This window comes from Ambystoma mexicanum, chromosome 5q (genome assembly GCF_040938575.1).
Source record: "Ambystoma mexicanum isolate Mex_15411 chromosome 5q, UKY_AmexF1_1, whole genome shotgun sequence".
In the NCBI taxonomy this organism is placed as follows: Eukaryota; Metazoa; Chordata; class Amphibia; order Caudata; family Ambystomatidae; genus Ambystoma; species Ambystoma mexicanum.
The window spans coordinates 1,215,966,481-1,215,987,059 of NC_090933.1; the positions used below are offsets into that span (position 1 = coordinate 1,215,966,481).

The 20,579-nt window shown below is 47.8% G+C and overlaps 1 protein-coding gene and 1 long non-coding RNA gene across 5 annotated transcripts in view; one reads left to right on the forward strand and one right to left on the reverse strand.

Moving 5' to 3' along the window:
- LOC138498697 (uncharacterized) overlaps positions 1–13,091 on the forward strand; it is a 120,568-nt gene extending 107,477 nt beyond the window's left edge. Inside the window, exon 3 of the long non-coding RNA XR_011278842.1 lies at positions 12,546–13,091. This is a non-coding gene — a long non-coding RNA (uncharacterized lncRNA). The remainder of the gene's footprint in view (positions 1–12,545) is intronic.
- TSNARE1 (t-SNARE domain containing 1) overlaps positions 1–20,579 on the reverse strand; it is a 1,594,453-nt gene that overhangs the window by 723,594 nt on the left and 850,280 nt on the right. The window lies entirely within an intron of this gene.

Consider the following 20,579-nt stretch of genomic DNA (forward strand, 5'->3'; position numbering starts at 1 on the left):
AAAACTACCAACAGGCTCTTGTGAGAGCGAGGGGTCTGGAGAAGCAAAGGATAATAAAACAGCAGTGAGGGCACATGAAGTAGTGTTCCAGAAGTTGGGGAAGCATGCACAACCTAAAAAAGACAAATACACAGTCAGGTGAAAGGGTCAGGAGCTTCCCCCAGTCGGGAGAAAGGGAACCCACCCAGCCTGGGGCAGGAGGCTTGGTATTTTTCCAGAGCCAGTTCAGACCCAAAAGAGGGGTGAGGGTGTTGGCTGGGCCCCAGTTTGTGCACCCCTTGCATGTACTCTGTTGAAGGAATATGGTGCCATCAAGCCTTGACTTTGCGCTTCGTTCCTGGGCAGAGTTATTTTCATATCGTAATACAAAGACCAGCATACTTAATTGTAAAGAAAGCTGCATCTTAAGTCATGGGGTTCAATAGACATCTGGCAGTAGAATTCATGACCCTCGTCTAGTGGGAGGAGAATCCCCCGTCTGCTTGCAGGGCAGCATTCCTAAACCCTTGCAGCAGCTGAAGGATCTGTTACCAGAACTTCACTTCACATTCCCACTCTGAGAACAAGCCAATACCTACACTCAATATGCCACTGCCCCACCAAACTTACCTTGAAAAACGGTCTCAATTTGGAGCGCAAAATGATGATCATGCTGTTTTATGAGCTTTATAGTAGCTCTTGAGGCCACTGCTGCTTTCTTCGTAATCGATCTAGGATTTCCTTGATGGATTCGACAAGGATACCCCCAGATATGTAAATCAGTCAACTAGCTCGATGAATACAACCTCAAGCTTACATGGCCTGCTGTGCTGGCTATTGAACCCCATAACTTAAGATTTAACTTGCTTTACAATTAAGTGATTCATCTCACAGTACACCGATACAGCTTTCAATTAATCGAGGCCAATACGTGTCCTAGAAGTAAAAGTAGATAGTGTGAGAAACCCGAGGGTATTCTTACCCCCTGGATCCTCTTCTCAGGTGGCCAGAGAAAGGCCATCGCTCTTGGAACCCAACCGTGGGGGTGGAGTAGTGAGGGAGGATCACCTGGGTGGAGGGTCCTCAGATATTGCGAGTGGGGTGCCCACCGGCGAGACATGGTAGCCCCCTTTCCGTATTGATGACCAACCTAACCCTCCCTGACCTTTACAGGCTTCTGCAAGATCTTTCCTCTCATTGCCCCACATTTAACATTTGAAAGTACTGGGATGAGGAAGAGGAGACCGAGCGTAATAAACACTATACCTCCATTTTACCACTCTGGTACTGGGAAAAAGAAGATGCCGGCAGAGTGTAGTGAGAGTCCAGCATGTCCCTTTAATCATAGTCAGGCAAACCTAGGTAATCCACACCTGCAACATGTTAAGTGGTTGCAGCTGTACAAAATGAGGGTCAGAGAACAGTATGAGGAGAGTAACTGGGAGGCCTGCATGGGAGAGACCAAAGGGCCCTTTTTGTGTGGAGGCAGCTGTGGTGGGACCAGAAAAGGAGCCAGGACGCCGGCAGATACCCCCAGGGAACTTGTGGGGCCCAAGACAAGGTGGCCGGGGCCTTGCCACAGGTGTGAAGGTTATTTCTAACGTGCTTAATACCCAGAGCTTTCTAAGCATGGACCCGGGGATCGAACCTATCGTGCTCCGTGTCATATTGCTTCCAATGCAAGCATGTTGTCCCTGAGCTATCCTCCCGAGACAATTGAACACATGCATAAGGGCGATATGATGAAAGAACGGGAGAGAGAGGACGCCGTACACGTCCAGAGAGAAACCTCTCCAAATGCCAGCATACAGAGAAAAATGCAGGCATGCGAGCAGGGCTCGCAACAGATGGCCACACCGGCCTCTCAAGCAGAGAGGACGCAGTGGGGGCCGTCGTAAGGAGATGCAGAGAGTCAGTGTCAGGGAGAGCACTTGGGCACCGGGGCGCTCCTAGAAGACCGTAGATAAGTAATGTGCTGGAAAGCAAATTCAGCGAATGCATGTTGAATACCGAATTGAACAGAAATGTTAAATTAAGCATAAAGAATGCATCTTAAATACCGAACTGAAAGGAACTGTGAAGTTAAGCGTAACAGATGCATATTGAATACTGAACTGAATGAAACCTTGAAGTTAGACCTAGTGAATATTGAATACAATATAAATTTTTGGGCAGAGCCAATATTGAAGGACAAAATGCCCGTGTGAAAACAAACAACGGAAAAGGGCACAGGTGTGAAAGAGTGCCATAGAAAGGTGGGGTATGAGCAAAACCCCCACAAAGTGAACTTTTTTGAGTGAATGCAATGCGGCAAGGCCAGAGACTGGCAAGAGGTGTGTGACATGTGATGGCAAAATCAAGAGGTTTATACGAAGAAGCCAGAAACATGTAAAATTGCACATAAAGCCAAGAGGTCAACAAAGAGGAATTAAGTGAAGGTGACTTGGTACAGAGGGGCAGGAGCTGAAGAACCTTTGTGGCCTCAGAACCTAGAGATACTGGTAGCGCGACCTGTGATGTGTGGACCGTTTGATTTGACAAATGCGCCTAGACCAGGGAGCCCTAAATGAATATAAATCCAAGACATAGTGAACCAAACCAAGGAGAAGCATTGTGAGTGAACTGGTGAGGCTAACCAGAAAGATGGTCAGGTTGACCTCGAGTTGCGTTACACTGTTGAAAAGACAAACAAACTTGGCGGAGTTGAAGTTTTGGGAAGGAAACCGTGAGACTTGAGGAACTACATATGCTGTCTTGAACGAAGCCTCAAGACACCTTTGCTTTTTGTTGCCTGGAACTTGGGGAAAGGAACCCAGGGGATTGTTTTGAACTGTATTGTCTTGAACGTGAGAATGGTAATCTTGAGCCTTTTGTGGAACTTTCTTGCACTTGGAGAAGGGGAGCTGAAAAAAAGCTGGGAGTTTGTTTTAACTTTTGTTTGCTATTGATATTTAGAAGTTGTGATACTAATGTTTTAGAAACGTTTGTAAAGGTTTTGACAAACCACAAACAAGAACAATAAAAAAAAGAAAGCTGGAAGCTAGAGAACTCTGAGTTAAGCACCATTTCTTTTATTAGGAACATACCTAAACATTGGTTAGGTTTAGTTGTAAGGGCAAGAATAGGTTTTGGACACAGACTGACTTAAGTTGAACTCTTTGATTCAGACTTCCCTTAGTTTCGTTCAGGTAGGGAAATCCCTCCTTAGCATAGGGCAGGCTAGACCTACCATCCTGACATTTGAGTTACTAAATATCTTTTGTTTTAAGTCTGTGTCGTACTTCATGATGCCTTCACAAAAGCCACATACAAAAGTATTGGAACAAGCTTGACACTGATAAAAAGCAATATAATTGGTTGTCTCTTGAACACAGTGTGTCATGTCTTTTATATAAAGACAAAAATGGACTGGCACTAGCAAGCAACTTTGTTTAGTCCCGCTGGACTGTCAGAATCCTATTCATACGTTGGCCATTGGGTCCAAAATGAACCTGAACTGTGATCTTGATTGTGTAATTCCCTGATGATGACTAACACAGTTCTGTCAATGCCCATGTTTGCTAATTTGCCCCAAAGGATTTTTTTATCACAAGATCAAAGGCTGATGCAAGTAAGGCAGCATATAATGACATAATGGGCCTACAAGTTTGCCGGTGGGGCTCATTGATTCACCTCGAACCAAGAGCTGGATGTAAATCAAGACGCCACTGGCAAAAATATTATGCCAGAGGGAAACTGGAAGTCCGCGGACTTGGAGGGCCCAACACCTTCCCCCAGGATACACGGAGGACTCAGTCAACAGCAAGTTCAAATTTGGTTTATTAGAGGCAATATCCGCAGGTATCAACACAGAACCAGACAATATTCATGCACATCTTGCTCTTCCTCGAGTCGCAGGTCAGTTTTACTTCCAAATGGTGTCAGCACTTCGTCACTACTTGGGTCCTTCTCCAGAAAAGCATTGGCCAAGTGATTGGGTACCGAGTATTCTATTACCTATGTAGGGCATTATAGATGTTATTCTACTGGTCCTCACATGTCAGGTGGCTGGCCTGTCCTGTCCCCATGATGTTCATCTTCTACATTGTTGCAAAGTAATGGTCTCATCATTGGCTCGTGTCACCTTTCCATCCACCCATGGATACGAAACTGTGATTGGTCAGTGCTGTCACTCTGAGGCCTGGGACTTGAACTAGTTCACAGCATCCTTTGCACCTCTTCAAGGTGATGGGAATGGCTATGTGTCTACATTCTAACCTGTGTGTACCACCTTTCGCTCATGAGAATGTGCCTCAGACATTGCAACAAATGTCATCTGCGCTTGTTGTTTTCAGGTGGAAGAAGCTCTCTTTCCCACCGTTGAGAGCTGTCCATTGTCTGCTTCGGCCGCGTCACGTCTTCAGAGACCACGAATTTCAGCTGTGTAGCTCTGAATTATGAGGATTTATTTGTATTTTCTGCAATTGGTCCCCTTGTCGTCTGGGGATTGGAATGTCATCTGTATATCTTGACCTTGGCTGCGGGTCCTGTCTCGCACGTCTTGCTCTCTTGTCCAGCCTTAATCAGCTAAGCTCGTCTCTTGCTCGGGGGCCGATGCCTGCTGTCATTTTCCAAACCCATATAATGCGGGTTCTACGTTGTTCCTGCTATACTCTATTTCCATAGGCTAGTCACACTTGGCTCTATCAGGTCCCATAGGTGCTCTTGCAGTTCTATAGGATTAGTGATGTTTAGACATCTGCAAGCCTTGCTCAGGATCTCGTCTTCCAGTTTCTGCATTGCTGCATTTGGCCAATGGCAAAATAATAAAAGCAATGATAGTATGCATGTGTATCTGTCCTTTATCAAACTGTACGCTCATGTTCTTACGTGTCCATCATGTCGAACGCTGCTATGTCGTGGTGTCTCCAATGACGTCATCAACATGCCTTCTTGGTTTTTAGAGCAAGCTGTCCAAACAGGTGTCTCTGATCAAGGCCTCTGATCACACCATGGATGAAGGCCTGTGGCTCTTCATCCATGGTGTGATTGCAGTGTTTTCACGCCTTCTTCCTTGTTATGAATTTAGTTGGGGGTGTGGTGGAAGGCTTCCCCATCCCTCTTCACCGGCACTGGTAATACCGGTGTCAGTAATACCGGCAATCTCGTCCATGGAGTCCTATAATTTTCCCTTGTGAAACAAATGGCATCAACTCCCCTGGCAAATTTAATAGCATTCTGCAAAGAACTTTTTACTTCAGCGCACTCCTTATCAAACAACCCAAACCCCTGGGTACCAATCATTTCTTAATTAAGCCTCCTTTTCTTTAGTTCCAAAAGACGTGAAAGAAGACACACAGTGTCCAATGCCTGTCCCATTTCACACACCAGAATCCAATGTAGACCAACACATACTTGGAATACTCCTGCTGCCTCAGGCCCCACCTAATCCTCACTTTGTATGGCATGTAAGGGCTAAGCATCTCCTTGCTTCAAATCTCATTTCACCATTCAACTATTTATGTAAACATAACGCATGGTGGCAACTCTCCATTCTGGCATAGATTACAAAGTTCCCATATGTGGATCATTATTCCATGGTAAACAAAATATAATTGATGACAGATGTCACTACTCTGGCATTATTAGTAAAATAGTTGGTAGACTCGAAAATGAGTATTTTGTGCCAAGATCAGGTCAAAATATAGCTAACCTACAAATATTTGCATCAATTTCGGTCTATGCCTCAAAAGTGGTATTCCATAGGCATTACGTTTCTCGTGGGGCACCTCATGATTCTCACCCCCTCCACTTCCGCATAGTCCATCTTCGCATGCCAGTCTCTGCATACAAGTTCCTGTTTATCATCAAGAAATAGCCTCCTCTGAGAGTTGAGTTAAAAGAAGCCAACATTCATCAGGATTTTTAAAATATGCATAGACATGTATAATTCTAAGGGGCTCCCCATTTAGGAGAACACTGTCCACTGCCATTGCATGCTTGGTGGTTAACTGACTCTGTACCGTTTTCCTGCACACCCAAACCCTGTAACAAATCAGAAGACCGCCAAGATTTCTCATCTGCATCCCCTTGCCAGCTAAGCTCTCAGGCTTCCAACAAACAGGTTTCTTACAATATATGTCAAACGTTGAAGCAAAAAAGTTCTTTAAGTGGGAGAAAAATCCAGCAACATTCCATGGCATAAATTTGATATCCAAATATGATGTGAAGGAATTGTTGCTTCGCCACCTGCCTTGCAGATCATTACCAGCTAGTCACTTCATTTTATTTTTTAGATTAGATTATTCATACTCATCGTTACCCGACACTTGGGTACCGCCCCTAAAGTTGTAGCTATATCCAGAGGCAATGAGCAATTAACAAACCTTTATTCGATTTTTGACCAACTGCATTCTCAGGGAAAAGATCCCCCCCGCCCCACAACATCCACTGCATCATTGGCCCCTGGGATACGGGTTTGCATTGGACTAGACCCCCACCTGGATTCACCTCTGTTTGAAGGCTCAGAATTTCTTGTGTTAGATCCATTAGAACCATGTGGTAAAATTAGCCTAATTCTAAAGGGTTCACTAAAGGGTCAAACTTTACCTATAAATGGGATCAAGCTGGATGCACCACATCCAATAAGAATTGCGTTTTGGTGCTCCTCATTTATTTTCAGTTTCTTCACAAATTATAGGTCAGACTTCATCACTGTGTCTTTGTGAAGCTTGCTGCTTAATTATCTGTAGACTGTTTACCAGACCGGTGTGGTTTTCCAGTTCTTGGGGTTCAGGAGAATTCAACAACATTTTTATTTTATCCCTAAGAAGGTCCATTAAACCACCACCAGAACCCTCTGTACAAAGATCACGGTTTTGTTTACACAACATTACTTCTTGTAAAGAAAGACATGCCGATTTCGGTTGCAAGCCAGTTGTATCGCCGGAGTGTGAGTGCATCACACTCTCCCTGTCCCCTTGAAGCTAGTGCTCCACCGCTGTTGGGATGCACATTCAACTCCCCTGGCCCCCAAAACGATTTAAATGGAGGAAAATAGATTAGGGGCCTAGCAAAACCCAGATGTGTTCCATTGCAGGGGGTAGAGGGGTGAGCAATAAGTGACATAGGTAGAGTATGGGAAAATGGGTGCTGTGTTTCCAGAAGGCCCTAGGTGCGGGGTTGGGGAAATGTACCTGTGGGGATAGAGAAAATAGTAGTAACCAATGTCAATAAACCAGTATCCAGTTAAATTTTCGTAAACACATTTTCGAAATGCCATTTTGTCGAAACAAATAGGTGGAAAAAAATTCTGAATTTTTTTATTTTATGTTTTATTTTTGTTTCGTTAGTAAAAAAGTGTCAATAAAAATAAAACGGTGGGTTGGGGAGGAACCCCCCATTTCTAAAATAAAATTAAAAAAAACATTAAAAAAATAATAATTCAGCATTTTGGTGTCAAAAAATGGCATTTCGAAAATGTGACGTTCGAAAATGTCACTATAAACCCAATACACCATGTAGTAGTTGGCCCTGTCCCGTGGCAGGGTGTAACAAAACACTGCCATGTTTTACACTGAGGCCCAGTATGGTCAGGCCACAGTAACAGCAATAGTGTATCATGGCCCAGGCATTAGACAAAAACGCATTCACATCTAGCAGGTAAAGCCCTCCACTGTCTTATGTTGCCGACCTGTGAAATCCACGAGGAATGTGAGTATCTCAGCATGGATAGGGCAGCGTCTGTCCCTGAAGGGCGATCTCATGGGAACCGGGGCAGAGGGCTAGAGCTAACAAAATAACCCACCCGAGATTAAGAGCACTCGCGTCCCCAGGACAGTGGTCACTCTATTTGCACTGCCAGACGCCCACAAAACGGAGCTCCTAATCCCTCTCAACTTGACCGATCACGTGTGGGCCTGGAAAAGCCCAGGTCAAGGGCTAGGGAGGGGGCGGCTGCCAAGGTGGGAGCGCTGAGCAGGATGCCCTGTGATTTGTACTACTAGGTGCACGGGCTAAGGCCAAGTAATCTAGGTCAGTGCCGGGGAGGCATGGCAGGGGCGCCCGCTCTTCTGGGATCCAAAGAAGTGCCTCGCATTTCAGAGGGCCAATTTGACCTCAAGAGAAACCACTCCGCTCATGTCTAATTACCAGGTGCACATCATGTGAGTTTTTCGTGGGGAGAGAAGCATCCTTAAGTGGGATACCAATCATGTCCCTAGAACTCATGGTGGCAAGGCCAGAGACAATGTGGAAGAGGGGTGGCACAGAAAAGCCATAACCAATCATCCGGCAACGATACGCAGCGGGTGTAATGTACATAGGAGATGGCTTATGAGTGTGGGGAATGAGTACCTCATATCGCATCTGTCGTACGTGACGACAATGTCCTTTACAACATGTTTTGGTGTGAACTAACCAGTGCACTCCTACTCACATGCTATTTTCTTTTACATGAGAAATGAAACCTTGCTATCCTTGCAAGAGGTGCACCAAGCCTTTTTCCTCAGAGCACTGTCTATTATTCGTCTGGTTGCCAGTGGTTTACCCTACTCCTCCTCTCAACTGATTGAATCGGTAGATAACGCGTCTCCTGCTGGTGGCACTATTCCAGGGAAGGGCTCCCAACTCCCTGTTGCATGACTTATCATTTGGTAGTTTGGTTATTTTCCGGCTGATTGCGTCCACACATTTTGATCATTCAAAGGGCCACTCAGACCCATAGTTTGTCCTTCAATAGCATTGCCTCGGGCTTGCCCTATTGTATTGTTAGATATTTGATCAGTAGTTTAAGGAAAATGGGCATCCTTCCGCCTTACTGTGGTAGTCTGCAGAGTTCTGATATTCACCTCCTGCTGGTGACACTGCTGGCTATCCAAATATATTTTCACCCTTAACGCCATAACCGTCTTGAGAGCTAAAATAGAGGTTTTTAACTATTCCATAAACACTTGCTCCAATTGGACATAGAGAGATCTTGTTTTGCACTTTGTTTCTAAGCCTATAGGCAATACTACAATGCCCGGATCCAATCCCACACCCTCCGATCTGAACTGTATTGTGCTTGTTAAAGACAGAACATAGCGCCCCTCCCCCCCATCAGCTATCGATGGAGATACCATCACAGGCGTAGTAAGAAATATATGATCATTGCCACACATTTGCATATTGGGGGTCTTTAGCGACCTCTTATCAGGTGGTAAAAGGTACCCCACAGCACAGTGTGTGTTTTAAGTACAAGTGTGGAATTTCCTTGATTTATATAGTTGCACAGGTGATTTTGCAAGATTCATAAAGTTGTGTAGGCTTTGCAGTCATCATGGCTTTGCTTTTAGCAATTCCTGCCTTAAAAGGATCAATTTCAACCTCCAATAAGGGCAGCTCATTTACACCTTTGGCTCCTTAGTGTCTAACATTGATATCACTGATATCACCACAAGTCCATACTGTAGTATCTGGGGAACCGCAGGTAGGCAGCCAGCTCACAGGAACCACACAGGAGTCAGGTAAGTACAAAAGGACGTATATATTATTACTTAGAAGTCAGGTAGAAGGTTACAGGGGACAGATAGGGTTAGGTATCCTTCTACTGCAGGCTCCTCACAAACCGTCATCCACAGAATCCCCCTCACACAACATTCTACATTCCCTCTGGCATTCCGAAAGTAGCAGACCCACATAGACAGCTCGAAATCATTCACTCCGCACACAACCATGCCAGGTAAACATGCCAGACACCACACACCTTCCTTCCTAAATAAACAGTAGAACAACCATAACACACAGCACACCCAACCACTCAGGACCAAACACTGCAACCAGTCATACAACACAGGTTACTTACAGACAAGGGAACGATTAATCCTCCCACCCTGGGCTACCACCCTAGGACCTCAGACCTGTCACGCCGGAGCACAACTTGCTCCGAACCGAGCAACAATCTGTCTACACGGGGTCTATGGCTCAGTGGACTAACACCTCCACTACAGGGACCTGTGTTTGACCTCAAGGTCACAGGTTCAAATCCTGGCAGCTCCACTCAGCCCTTCATCCTTCCGAGGTTGATAAAATGAGTACCATTAAGTTGGGTAACAATAAACATCTGTTATTAGTGCCAAGATGCCCCTTCGGGAGTGAACTGTTATGTTTTATATTACACAGAAGCAGTACACACTCTTTAAATCACTCTACAGGCATCATCATTGTCCCAGTACTAGAGTGGTGAAATGTGGTTTTAGTGTTCATCACTCCTAGTCACCTATTCCTCGTCCCAGTACTGTCAGATGTAAAATGTGGGGAAAGGAGGAGAGAGCTTTTACAATAGCCTATGAAGGCTGTGAGAGGGTTAGAGTGGTCTTCAATAGGGAAAGGGGGTGTACCATGTCTCACCTACCTTACTCTTAACCCCTCTCTTCACCATTTTTCTGTTGTTTCTTCTGGATTGAAAATATTTTAATTTCTTGGTCAGTGGCACAGGGATAATACTACCCCATAACTGCCTCTGGGATAAAGGACTCTTTATAAAAAGGGAAATGTGTAATACTGTGTCTCACCCCATGACCTCTCGTGGCCCATCCCCAAAGACCCTCAACCCAGGTGATTCTCCCTCGCTTAACAACCCCAAGGGTCAGGATCCAAAAGCCTTTCCCTGGCCACTTGAGAAGAGGACCCAAGGGGAGTACATGTGAGAACGCCCTCAGGTTTCGCACATCAGATAAAAATTCAACTTTGGCAGCATGCAAAACACAAGTTGACCAGACCATAGCGAAGGACGTATGGGTGGAAGAACTAGGACAAGTTCAGGACACATGCATCTCAGATGGCCAAACATGAACCAGGTTCTAGGAGCATTCTTAGCTTTTTGGGAAGTTCAAATCGAGCTGTCCGCAGAAAAGGGGCTCATTGTCAAGGGCAACATGTTAGTTCGACCAGTACTTACGAGAAACCTTAATACAGGGGGAAGGGATAGGAGAAGGGGAAAGAAAAGTAACACGGGATGGGGGGATCGTACACAATATAAAATAATAAATGGTAGCTATCAGCTCTGGGATATATATGTTCCACCGCAGGATACCAAGTGACATCAGACAACTTTGTCATGTGGAACCCTTCAGAGTAATATATCCCCACAGGGGGCGCTGCACACGTATAATTGTATATATTGATGCCTACGGGTTTGGTGCGCTATACAAATGCACAAATAAATCAATTCTAGACCCAGTTTGATGTCATTTTCCTCTTTAAGGCCAGTTGTGACCTCACATGCGTATTGGTACCTGACTTTCTTACTGTTGTGCCACTAAAGGTGTAATGTTGCCTCTGTTTTATGGGACATTGCTTTTTTTTCACATTGATTCATTTTCTTTCCCTTACATCAGCACAGACAATAGTCTATTGACACCTCTGAATAGCTTCCATCAACAACTCACTAACACACCTTCTGTCTATTTAGAAAGGCCAAGGTGCCCGTGCAAAGATTATTATCTGCAGATTACACAGTGGTATATGCAGCAGGCGCTGGGCTATATTACAGCACTCATATGGCACATTATTATCGCAGTACTCCTAGCGCAATTGGGCTACACCTCATGCCACAAATGCATGAATCCTACCTCCTATTGCATATGCCACAGTCATGATATAACGAAATGCCACTGATGCCGTCTTTCTTAAGGAAGGCAGAAAGACAGAAATGCAGAGTAGGGCAACAGCTAAGACACAACAAGCATTGCCACGATCACAGACCGTCATCAGTCCCGGAACCACCTCCACGGACTGCACAGTGAGTCCCACATTTCACTCCACTGGGTCAGCCATGCTAGCTGAAAGCAGCATGCAGGGCAAGGCGGCCTTTGCCAGGATGTAGATGGCCATCCAGCGCCCTTTCTGGTGCATTGAATGACTTGTAATCCTGGATCTATAATAGCAAAATCAAAAGTGCCTCCTGGGTGCCATGGGGACACGGCATGTATGAGGCAGCATTAGAACCAATCTTGATTTCCTGTGTTCCACTCTCCTTCCCCCAGACCAACTTGGGTTTGCCTTTTCCCCTGCAGTTTATTTGAACTAGTTTTCATTTCAGAAATAATGCAAACATTTACTACACAGGGCAAAGCACCCGTGTGCAAGCCTAAAGGTTTTCCCAACTCTCGAGCAACTGTTCTCTGGGCAAATCTGTTAGAGACGTATTGGAGCAGCCGCTGAGCAGGTACACTAGCTCATGCAGGGGGCGCTAGAGGGGCAGCTGACACAGCAGGCCGCCCATCTGGCCACTCCCACCATGGACTTGCCTCCTCTCTGAGGGGGCGTAGTGCCTGTTCCCCCGTGGGTCCAGCCGGAAATGGCTGGTCCCTCTGGGGCGCATAAATAGCCTGAGCTGAGAGAGCCGAGTCTCTATTCCAGCCCAGGTAGCAGCTACCACCCTCCCACTCCAGCTGTGGGAATAAATAGGGAGGAATTAAAGGCCTCTAGGAGGACATGGTCTAATGTTGTTTGTAAACAGTGTACTTTAAATGCCTGACACATGTTAACCAATCTTTACACATGGGTGATTGTAGCAATTTTTGTAATGATTTTCTCCGTCGCAGGTGGAGTTACAAGGGCGGTCCCAGAGAAGGAGGCACACTGCAGGGTGTTCCGCGAGCTAAAACCACTGGCTGCTTCAGCCAGGATGGAGTGATACGGGCACGGATACCACTAGGGACGGTTGGGACTCGGGTTCGCTCCATTGTCCAAATGGGAGTGAATGAACTGGCAGTCGGACACCAGGGCGGGCCGTTCTCGCAAGAGCGGAAGTGACAGTGCTCACAGGTCTTTGGACATGGGACTTTGTAAGGTGAGATTGGCTGGAGCCTGGAAAAGGACTATGTTTTGGGCCAGGCATTCGTAAGACCTGAGCAGGGCTGGGGCCGCCCGATAGGATGACTAATAATGCGATCATGTGTTTCCAATAAAGTGTAATATGTTTCCAACTTTCAGAAGGTCTCTGTCTCATATCATTGGGTGAACAAAGTATGAGATATTATGCAATACAGTTGCTATGCAAGGGGCGTGGTAGGGGTTAGCCCCGCTATGTGTTCATAGTCCCCTGTTCAAACAGGCACACGAAGCATCCACAGAAGTAGTCTGTGGACCTCTAGACACATTCTGAACCCTTCCCCGTTGTGCTCACAGCAGAGAAAGGTTCTATGTGGGCTGTGATGCATTCACAGTGAACGCCACCAGTGCATTCACCCAAGCCACACAGTAAGTTGAAAGACATGGCAGGATCTTATTTTTACTAATGGCAAGCAGACAAGGGCAGGTCTACGGAATGTGCGCTTAGCCGAACTGTGAAACTTGCAGCCAAAAATGTATTACAGTTTCAAAGAGTTACGAAACTCTGGCACAGAGGCCAGGCCATGCATTTGCTGAAACATGTGTCTAAACCTACAGGGAGGAGTAAAGCGGCACAGACTTAATTAATGCAGCACTGCGCAATCATGTTATCAATACTTGAATTTTTTTTTGTTACTCCCCCTTCACAACTCAGCTGGTGGCTTTGAAAGATTTGCTACTGGGAGGTGAGGGGCGGCGGGCCGTGTTACATCAGGTAATTGATTTGCAGCGCATAGTGTTTATTTTCCCAGGATGTGAGGATTTCAATGAGAGAGGTGCCTGCTTCCCATGCCCCCCTCCCCCGCTCCCTCACTGTGTCGGCTGCATGCATCCTATCTAGGGTGACCACATTTAAAAAGTAAAAAAGCGGGGCAGGACAACTAACATAAAAGTAGGACTAACTCTTGAAAGTGGCTGTCAAGGCACTACACTTCAGTAGAGGTTGGAGGAGGAGGAGGAGGAGGGGGGGTATACGTGTTACTGTTCAAATAAACACATATTATAATTAATTTATCACAAACTAACACTATGTTAAGTTGTAAAATGCAGCATTTCTTCTGTGTCCGATTGTGCATTCCTACATGCCAGCTAAAAAACTACCAAAAACAGGGACCGCTGCAGTTTCCAATGGAAACATAATCTTGAAAAAGGGGGACAGAACACCAAAAACCGGGACAGTCCCGACAAAACCGGGACGTCTGGTCACCCTAATACTATCAGTACTGGGTCACACAATATTTACAAGGGTAAGGAACAGGCAAGCCACAGCAATGCACCCTAGCACGAATGTTAAAGGTATTTGTACCGCGCACCGTCACCAACGGAATTGGTCCGCAGGCGCTCTGGCGGATCTGCAAACGATAAGGGGAGATGGGTTAGTAAGGTGAAGAAGGAGTAGGATAGTGAGAGGAGTGGTGTTCTGTTGGCAGCTTCAACTCGGTAGACACCAGGTGCTGAGCTTTGGTGCGGGTATTGGATCGGTGTCCGCCCGCGTGTGCTGTTGCTCCGGCTTATGTGTTGTTGCAGTGTTGTGAAGGGCGTGCGGCTTGTGGTGCGAGAGATGGTTGTGTGAGTTTTTGAGTGAGATAAGTATGCAGAGTTTGAGGTTATATTGGTTAGTTGGTTACCTGACCTTTTGCATGCTAACATTCACAGTATTGTCCATGCTAATATTCACAATTCTATCTAGATGCGACGCTGGCTAATGCTCACAATTCTATCCAAGTGTGGACATGCTAATATTCACAATTCTATCTAAGTGTGGACATGTTAATATTCGCAATTATGTCCAGATGCGACGCAGGCTAATGTTTACAATTCTATCTAGATGCGACGCAGGCTAATATTCACAATTCTATCTAGATGCGGCGCAGGCCAATGTTCAGAGTTCTATCTAGGTGTGGGCACGCCAACATTCACAGCCCCATCCAGATGCATCGCAGGCTAATGTTCACAATTCTATCTAAGTGTGGACATGCTAATATTATATTTGGAGGTAAGGTAGAGTAGCAGGGGTTTTCTGGAGTAGAGTGATTGCTCTACTTCCCACCCATGCCACACTCACAGATCTTGCCTGCAGTACTATGGCCACCGACGTGACTTTGGCATCTTTCAGCGGAAACTACAAAGAGGAACATACTACACGAATGATGTACCTTATTATGCATAAAGAGTAGGGCAATTCTACCACAGCTAGACTAAAGCTACCCAATGGAGACCGCTACATGAGCAGTTAAGTTGCCTGCACTCCTTCGCCAAGGGGAGAGTAACAATCACACTTAGGTCAAAACATGTCATAGAAATGGGTAAAGTCACCAACGCAGATTGACTGCTCAGAGTACACAACGACTAATAAACAAAGTCATGTCCAAGTGTTCTCATCTCTAAATTGCAACTAGCATCATAGTAGTAACATGCGAGACTGTGTGCCAGGGGAATTCTTACAGCGTGGCGATCTGCAGAGACATTGAGGCACCCCGACACAGTAATGCAGGCTAGAGGGCTCTTCACCAAATGAGGCTTGCGTTCAACACGGCTCAATTGATTAAAGCATGCATGTTTTGCGAGTCAACCGGGTCACATTTCTGAACATACTTTTCTTTTTTTTTTAATAATTCTATTTATTACGTTTTAGTAACAAACAACAAAACAAACATGAATCAAAGGCATACATCAGATCATGGTAGCAAGGCAGTTTTAAAAAAGCAAAAGGAACCCATTCGGGTCGAGAGCCATCAGGCATTTGTGGGATAGGGCAGGTAACCAATGTTAACAACAGTACATGTCTATTTTCAACGGCAGATTTCAGTTAGCGTCCAACCATTTACCCCATATTTTTCCGAATTTGCGGGGGCAACCCCGTGCATTATAAATCCGGCGCTCCGAGGCCGCGCATCTGTCCAGCTCATTGCTCCAGCGGTTCACGGATAGAGGGTCGGCAGAGCCCCAGCTAGCCGCGATCAATCTTTTGCCTGCCCCAAATGCCAGTGCCAGAAATATTTTTTCATATTTCGAGAGATCCACTTCCCCTCGGATTCCCAGCAGTATCATTTTGGGGTCCCTGGGGATTGTTGTCGCCAGGGTGGCTGCGATCTTGTTGATACAGTTCTCCCAGAAGACCTGTAAGACTCGGCAGTCCCATAACATGTGGTAAAACGTGGCAGGTTCTGTTTTGCACCTGAGGCATGTCCCGTCTTCCAGTCCCCCCCATTTGGCCATGGCAGTGCGTGAATAGTATGTGCGGTGGAGGATCCTCAGTTGTAAACGCCTGAGCTTGGAGTCTATGCCTATTTCTCTAGGGGACATCAATGCCGCTACCCACTCTTCTGGTTCCATTTGACCTATGTCCTTTTCCCATTTTTCTTTGAGCCCATCTAGCTGCGTCGCCCCAAAGGAGTTAAGGGCTTGATAGAGCGTGGAAGTGATCTTGGTGTCAATGTATTGCGAAAGGATGTTGGTCTCAATGGGAGTATAGGGGGGTATGGTTGTCGTATCAGGGAATTGGGTGCGGATGGCGTGGGCCAGTTGCGCATGTCGAAACCGGTCCATGGGTGCGAGGTCGAATCGCTCTTGCATGGTCTCAAAGTATTTCTGAACATACTTATACATTGCCTGTTCCAAACTAACAAGGGAGATGAGAAAACACACCGGTTTCAGCAGCAATGCACGATAGGGCAGGCAATTGCCACCACACCCCAGGTAATGTAAATGTAAAGTAATTCTCATTTGTATAGTCCCTTTCACCAGTGGTATGGTCCCAAATCGCTGTAGGTTCAATGACCTCGAGGAACAGAAGTCCAGGAATGGGAAAGTCCTCAGAGAGGTTTAGAAAGTGTGTGTGCATTTTAGCCAATACGAAGGTAGGTAGGGTGGCCAAGTCCTTGGCCACCAATGTATAGCTGGGCTCTGGATGGGTATGGAGAGGTAGTTCGGGAAATCATGAGAGTGTGGGACATCCATTGTGTGCACAGCTAGACCACATAGCTGCTTTCTTATGGCAGAGGTTGTGCGCAATGTGTGTCTTAGAGTGGTGCATGTAGTGGAAAGGTGCTGAGAGGTAGAGTGGAAAGTAAGCGGGTGCAGGAGAAGGAACAAGTTATTTACCTGTAACTGTTGTTCTCCAGTATGGGTCTGGCATGGATTCACATGCTCATGAATATTCCCCGTCGTCAGGCCGGGAATCCTCGGTATAGAAAAAAAATCAGTATCAGTTTTGTTTCTGATCTGTCTTTCTTAGTAGTAACCAATCACTGGTATCTGGGTCATACTGCCCCCAGCCAATGACTGCCCTCTCTCTAAGCCCTGCCCCCGGCAGCCATCCTCAGATTTGGTAGCACGTAAAGTGGCAGTATGACCAAGTGAAGAGCCGCAGAGGGGTAGGCGGGAGGGTTCGCATGTGAATCCATGCCAGACCCATGCTGGAGAACAACAGTTGCAGGGAAGTAACTTGTTCCTTCTCCAGCATGGGGTCTGGCATGGATTTACATGCTCATGAATAAGAGAATACATAGCAGTACACACATGCACAACCACGGGAGGTGGCAACAGGCTCAACATTAAGCAATACAACAACTCAACATTAAGCAACTCTTACCTCCTCACCAGGCTCACCTTAGGCGAACAGGTTGCGCAGCACTGCTTGGCCGACCCTGGACTTCTCCCTGGAGTCCCGATCGACGCAGTAGAATCTTGTGAAGGTGTTCGTCGACCTCCACGTCGCAGCCCTTCAGATGTCCAGCAGGGGCACACCAGACAGGAACGCCGTGGTAGCAGCGACCGCTCTGGTCAAATAGGCTCTCGGACGGCCGGGCAGCGGTCGGTTTGCCAACCGGTGACAGTGCATGATGCAGCCGGAGAGCCATCTGGAAATGGAAGTCTTCGAGAGAGCCTTCCCTTGATTCACAGTCCCAAAGTTCACAAACAGCTGTGACGTCTTCTGAAAACTCTTTGTGCGGTCCAGGTAGAACTTCAACGCTCTAGCTACATCCAGCGAGTGCAAAGTCTTCTCGGCCGGCAACGAAGGCCACGGGAAGAAAACTGGCAACACCAAGGGCTCGTTGAGGTGGAAGTCCGACGGCACCTTGGGCATAAAGGAGGGGTGTGTCCTCAGCACCACCCTCGTGTCATGTCATGAAAAGTCAAGTATGGAGGTTTGCAAGATCGGGCCTTGATCTCTCCCACTAGTCGTGCGGAGGTGATGGCCACGAGGAAAGCTGTCTTCCATGACAGGAACTTCAAAGGCGCCGAATGCATAGGCTCGAATGGGGCCCCCATGAGCCTGGTCAGCACCACATTAAGCTCCCACGCCGGGGCAGGAGCCTTCACCAGCGGAAATGATCGGAATAGTCCCTTCATGAATTCTTTCACCAGGTGATGAGACCACAAGGACTCTCGTCCCGTAGTCCTGGTATATCAGGAGATTGCAGCCAGATGTATTTTGATGTAGGCGTGAGCCAGTCCAGCTTTGGCCAGCGACAGTAGATACAGCAGTACTTCAGGGGCCTTAATCCACATAGGGTAATCTTCTGTGCACGGTAGCAGACAGAGAACCTCATCCATTTATGTCCGTAGCACTTGAGAGTGGAGGACGCCCTGGCCTTTGCAAGAACCTCTCTGCAGCCGACCGGGATGTCGTACCCTCCAAACTCTAGTGCTGCAGGAGCCAGGCTTGCAAGTTCAGCGACTCTGGGTTGTGGTGAAGAATGGCGCCTCCTTTTCTGGAGAGAAGGCCTGCGTCCGTCGGCAGCTTGACTGGTGGGGACGTTGACAAGTCCAGAAGGTCCGGGAACCAGATCTGTCTCGGGCACGCCGGTGCAACGAGGATCATCCTGCACCGGGACCTCTTGAGCTGGTTGATGAGCCAGAGCAGCAATGGCAGCGGAGGGAACACACTAAGAAATAGGCCGTCCCTGGGGAACGAGAAAGCATCGCCCATCCTCCTCGGCTGGGGGAACCTGCTGGCGAACCTCCGGCACTTGGAATTCGTCACCGTCGTGAAGAGATCAATTTGGGGTTCGCCCCATCGTCGGAAGAGTCGATCCACTTGATCCTGGCATAGTTCCCACTCGTGGCACGAGCGCAACTCCCTGCTGAGTGAGTCGGCGATTATGTTTTTTATTCCTGCCAGATGAAGAGGCACCAGAAACATCCCTTGGGCGACAGCCCAATGCCACAGATCCTGGGCTTCCTTGGATCGGGCCGGGGACCTGGTTCCGCCCTGCTTCCGGATCTAGAACATCGTGGTGGTGTTGTCGGTGAAGATCCTCACCACCTTGCCCTTGAGGGACGGAAGAAAGGACCTGGAGGGCCCAGAACACTGCGCGGAGCTCCAAGATGTTGATGTGGAGAGACTTCTCCTCCGGGAGCCAAAGGCCTCTCGCGTGAAGATCTCCGGAGTGCGCTCCCCAACCTTCCAGGGAGGCGTCCGTCGTCACCGTCACCTGGTGAGCTGGGGTCTGAAAGTCTGTGCCCGCCGACAGATGGGAGAGGGTACCCCACCACCGGATCGCCTGACGGAACGTCTCGTTGAGGGATCCTGTCCTCGAAGCTGCCTGTTGACTGGACCCAGCGGATGTCTAGGAACTCTTGTAAGGGGCACATCTGAAGCCTGCAAAGGCGCACCAGATAAATGCAGGACGACATCATCCCGATAAATGCAGGAGGACATCCTCCCGAGGAGGGATTTGATAGATCTTACCCTGGCCATGTCCGTGGCCAGCAGACGCTGCACCTTGCCCAGAATGGTCCTGGTCCTTTCCTCCGACGGCGGAGCCAGCCACGCCACTGTGTTGAGCTTGGCTCCCAGAAACAGGGCGACTTGCGACGGAACCAGGTGGGATTTTAGAAAGTTGATGGAGAATCCCAGGTCCGTGAGCAGCTGGAAGGTCTTCGCAGTGTGCTCCACGGTGAGCTCCCTTGTCCTTGCCCGGATGAGCCAGTCGTCCAGGTAGGGGTAGACGTGGATCCCCTGTAGGCGCAGCCGCGCCACCACCAGTGTGAGGTACTTGGTGAACACCCTGGGTGCCGACTTCAATCCGAACGGGAGGGCCTTCAACTGGTAGTGCCGCCCTTGGACCACGAACCTGAGGAACTTTCAGTGTCTTTTTAGAATGGGGATGTGGAAGTATGCATCCTCCAAATCCAAGGACGACAGGAAATCGCCCTCCTCCAGCTGTCCCAGCACGTGCTGGAGGGTGACCATACGGAACTTCTGTGCCTTGATGTACTTGTTCAGTTGTTGTAGGTCCAGGATGGGGCGCCATCCTCTTGTCTTCTTTTTTACGAGGAAGTACTTTGAGTAAACTCCGGAGCCCCGAAGCCTCTTTGGGACGAGCTTGATGGCACCCTTCTTGAGCATCGCCCTTACTTCCAACAGTAGTTGAGGGACGTGATTTTCCTTCCTGGCCACGGGTGGAACGCGAGGGCACTTCTTCTGAAACTCAAGGGCGTGCCCTTGGGCCAAGGCGTCCAGCACCCAACGGTCGGTGGAGATGGACTCCCACATGCTGACGAACCTCGCCAGCCGGCTTCCCACCAGGGTGCTTCGGCGGGGGCTCTACCCCACAGTCGGTTCAATCTTGTTTGGAGGCCGCCTTGCCTCCTTGACCTCCCCGTCGACGATGACGGGCACCACCTGACTTGCCGCGTCCCCTTTAGGCTTCCTGGGACGAAGATCTTGCCGCTTGGCGGTACGTGGAGGAGCCATTGCCGGATCCCTTGGAGGCACCTTGTCTGCCTCGGGTGCT